The sequence below is a fragment of the Apium graveolens genome, chromosome 4, assembly GCF_009905375.1.
Source record: "Apium graveolens cultivar Ventura chromosome 4, ASM990537v1, whole genome shotgun sequence".
In the NCBI taxonomy this organism is placed as follows: domain Eukaryota; kingdom Viridiplantae; phylum Streptophyta; class Magnoliopsida; order Apiales; family Apiaceae; genus Apium; species Apium graveolens.
The window spans coordinates 202,614,358-202,619,315 of NC_133650.1; positions in this window are offsets into that span (position 1 = coordinate 202,614,358).

A 4,958-nucleotide genomic window follows, 5' to 3' on the forward strand; every position below is an offset into this window, starting at 1 on the left:
ACTTGAACAATCTTGCATTCCAAATTTTTTCAGCAAGTTTCTGGTGTACTTAGTTTGACAAATAAAAGTGCCTTCTTCATTCTGCTTGACTTGAAGGCCCAGAAAATAGCTAAGTTCCCCCATCATACTCATCTGATACCTTGACTGCATCAGTTTGGCAAACTTCTTGCAAAGTCTGTCATTTGTAGACCCAAAAATGATATCATCAACATAAATCTGGACCAGAAGTAAGTCCTTTCCATGGTTGAGGTATAACAGTGTTTTGTCTATTGTTCCTCTGTTGAATCCACTTTCCAGAAGAAACTGAGCTAAAGTCTCATACCATGCTCTAGGAGCTTGCTTAAGTCCATAAAGTGCTTTATCAAGCCTGTAGACATAATCTGGATGTTTGGAGTCTACAAAGCCTAGAGGTTGTTCAACATATACTTCCTCCTCCAATTCTCCATTGAGTAAAGCACTTTTCACATCCATTTGAAAGACAGTAAACATTTTGTGAGCAGCATAAGCCAAAAATATCCTTATGGCTTCTAACCTAGCAACTGGTGCAAATGTTTCATCATAATCAATTCCCTCCTGTTGAGAATATCCTTTTGCAACCAGCCTTGCCTTATTTCTTGTAATTATGCCATCACTGTCAGTTTTGTTTCTGAATACCCACTTTGTACCAACAACAGATATATTCTTTGGTCTTGGCACTAGGGTCCAGACTTTGTTTCTTTCAAATTCATTTAACTCTTCCTGCATTGCTTACACCCAATCAGCATCTTGAAGAGCTTCTTCCACTTTCTTTGGCTCAGTTTGAGAGAGAAAAGAATTGTAAAGACATTCATTTGAAGTACCTGTTCTAGTTCTGACACCTGCATCAGGATTTCCAATTATCAAATCAGGTGTATGTGATTTTGTCCACTTCCTTGCAGATGGAAGGTTTTCTCTAGAACTGGATGCTCCCCCATGATCCATGCTGTCTTCATTTTCATTTTCTGACGCTCCCCCTGAAACTATGCTCTCTGAGTTGGATTCTTCAGAATTTAGATTTTCAGCACTATCAGAACTTGACGAATCAGAACTTGAATGTTCTGATGTTTCTTGAAACCTCCTCAATGATGACATTGTCTTTTGAAATCAAGCCATATCCCACAATATAACCCTTGCTGTCATCTCCAAAAGTAATACTTGGGCCAACTCTCTCATTGAACTCTGTGAGCAGGGTAGAATCACCAGTCATGTGTCTTGAACAACCACTATCCAAGTACCATAGATTCTTTCTGTGTCCCTGTACGTATGTTCTGATGTTTCTTGAGATGTGGTAAGATCTTGAGTATACTCCCCCTGCACAGGTGCATCTTCCTTTGGCGTAGTCACCACAGTTTCAATAACATCAGAGTTTAATCCATCAGAATTTACAGTATCAGGACTTAGACTGTCAGGATTTTCAGTATCAGAATTTGAGTCTTCATTTTCAAATCTCAGCTGATCATGATCAATAAAATCTTCAAGACCAGTAATCTTCTTGTCATCAAAGGAGATATTGATAGATTCCATGACCACTTTTGTTCTCAAATTATAGACTCTGAAGGCTTTTATGGAAAGTGGATATCCAACAAAGATTCATTCATCAGCTTTTAGATCAAACTTGGATAGCTGTTCAGGATGAGTCTTGAGAACAAAACACTTGCATCCAAATACATGAAAGTACTTCAGATTTGGCTTCTTTTTCTTCACCATCTCATAAGGTGTTTTTCCTTGCTTGTTAATGAGAGTTGCATTTTGAGTAAAACAAGCAGTCTGCACAGTTTCAGCCCAGAAATAGGTTGGAAGCTTTGTTTCTTCAAGCATTGTACGTGCAGTTTCAATGAGAGTTCTATTCTTCCTTTCAACAACTCCATTTTGCTGTGGAGTTCCAGGAGCAAAAAATTCCTGCTTTATTCCATGGTTTTTGCAGAACTCTTCCATTATCAAATTCTTGAACTCAGTGCCATTATCACTCCTTAAGGTTTTTACAGAATCTTTGACCAATTTATCCAGATGTTTGACATGATCAATCAAGATAGATGCAGTTTCACTTTTTGTGTGCAAGAAATACACCCATGTGTATCTAGTGAACTCATCCACTATGACCAATGCATATTTCTTCTTTGCAATAGACATGACATTTACTGGACCAAATAGATCAACATGTAGTAGATGATAAGGCTCAAGAATTGATGATTCAGTCTTGCTCTTGAATGAAGATTTTCTTTGTTTGGCCTTCTGACAAGAATCACAAAGGCCATCAGGAGCAAATACTGACTTTGGCAGTCCTCTCACAAGATCTTTCTTGACCAGTTCATTTATATTGTTGAAATTTAAATGAGAGAGTTTCTTGTGCCAATTCCAGCTTTCTTCAATTGATGCTCTACTCATCAGACAGATTGCAGAACCATCAGTACTTGTTGAAAGCTTAGCTTCATAAATGTTACCACGCCTGTATCCTTTCAGAACAACTTTGCCTTTAGATTTACTCACAATTTCACAGTGTTCTTCAAAGAAATCAACATGATAACCTCTGTCACAGATTTGACTTATACTCAGCAGATTGTGTTTAAGTCCTGAGACCAGAGCTACTTCTTTAATGATGACATTCCCAAGATTGATATTTCTATATCCCAATGTTTTTCCAATGTTGCCATCTCCATAAGAAACACTTGGGCCAGCTTTCTCCACAAAGTCTGATAGCAGGGCCTTATTTCCAGTCATATGTCCTGAACATCCACTGTCCACAACTAGAATATTTTTCTTGTTGCCAAGTATAAATGGAATGCCATAAACTACCACAATGAAAACAAGGATTTTGTGGTTTATATCTAACAGACTGACTCTTAACTCCTGATTTTGAAGGTAAGGAGTTAATGTTTTTATTCTTCCTGCAAAAAGAAGCCAGATGGTTAGAACTTCATTAGTTATGATATATTTTCCTAGAAGCATCAGGAACAGGTTTATAATCATTGCTTTTACACCTTCCTTTCCATTCCTATTTTTCCTAGGTGATTTTACCTTGTTTGCATTCTTAACATCTTTCAGCTTATGCTTAAGCTGCTTCTTAGTCATTAAGCTTATGTTTACTTCAGCTGTCTTTTCCTGTTTTAGTTTGTCAGAAGTTAATTCCTCTTTAACTTCTGATTTCTCATTATCAGACTTTACAGTTACAAACATAACAGGTTTTAACTTTGGCTTTTGCTTAACAACAGGCTTAATTTCTACAGTTCCTTTATCATTCTTATCCTCTCCATAACCTAAGCCTTCTTTCCAATTTTCACTACTTAGCAAATTTTGAGTTGTTCTGCCAGAGTTAGTCCAAGTCCTGATAATCTCTCTTTCCTTTTCTAACTCAGTTTTTAGAGATTCATTCATTTTTAGCACTTCATCCCTAACATAAAAAGCATCATCTCTATCCTTCTGAGTTTGATGGAACATAACTAACTCTTTTTCTAAGAAATCATTTCTTTTCTTAAAAGCAAGATTTTCAGAAGTTAATCTTTCACATGTTAAAGTTTGATCTCTATAACTAACAAACATCGTTTTAATATATCTTCTCAACTCATTAATATCATCAGTATGAAAAGCATAAGTAGTCTGAGGTACCTTTGTTTCAGAAGCTTCAGAACTGCTCTCATCACTTTCTTTATCAACATTTGCCATCAATGCATAGTTCTCCTCACTTTCAGAGTCTGAGGTGTCTGTCCAGCTTTTCTACTTTATGACAAGAGCCTTGCCTTTGTCACCCTTTACCTTCTTGTAATCAGGAGATATGTGGCCTTTCTCACCACAATTATAGCATTTGACATTGGTATAATCTCCTCTATCAGACTTTCCTCCTCTGCCTTCAGATCTTCTGAAATTCTTCTTATCAGAACTTATGCATTTCCTGGAAAACTTCTTTCCCTTCCTGAACTTCCTGTATGCAATCTTTGTGATTCCTTTCACCATAAGAGCACACAGCTTCATCATCTCCTCATCAGCATCAGTCTCAGGCAAGCTTTCAGAATCTGAGTCATCATCACTTTCAGAACTTGATGACTCAGTATCAGACTTTGTGAAAAGAGCTTTACCCTTGTCTTTCCTTGAGGTAGCTGCCTTCGGGGATTCTTCTTCAGCCTTAAGAGCAACTGTTCTTGACTTTCCTCCTTTTCTCTTGCTTCTTTGTTCCATCTCAAGTTCATGAGTCTTGAGCATTCCATAAATTTCATCAAGAGTTGTTTCATCAAGATTGTAATTGTCTCTTATTGTTGTTGCCTTCAAATCCCAACATTCAGGAAGAGCTAACAGAAATTTAAGGTTTGAATCTTCAAGATCATACTCCTTATTAACCAGTGACAGATCATTCAAGAGTTTGACAAATCTATCATATAAATTAGTCAATGATTCATTAGCCTTTGAATCAAAGTGTTCATACTCTTGAGTGAGTATTGTCTTCCTGTTCTTTTTAATCGTATCAGTTCCCTAACACCTTGTTTCCAGAGCATCCCATATCTCTTTAGCAGTCTTGCAGTTAATTACCCTGTTTGACATTATATTATCAATGGCACTATGCAGTAAGTGTCGTACCTTAGCATCCTTAGCAATTGATGCGATATCTTCAGCAGTATAATCACTCTTTTCCTTTGGTACGGTTTTTGCTGCTTCACCTGCAACTGCAACAGCGAGCTTGGTTGGTTTGTGAGGCCCTTCCTTGATTCTATCAATATATTCTGGATCTGTAGCTTCCAGAAACATGGTCATCCTCACCTTCCATATGGCATATTCAGATGGTCTCAGTATGGGAACTCTGATGGTTTCATACCGACTTTGAATTTGTGTCTTTGGAGGTTCTTCAGTTTTGATAGGCTTAGTTGGAGTTTCTGTGTCATACATGATTGTGTTTGGATCTTTAACTGTATGTGTGTTAACATATAGGCTCTGATACCACTTATTAGGTCACA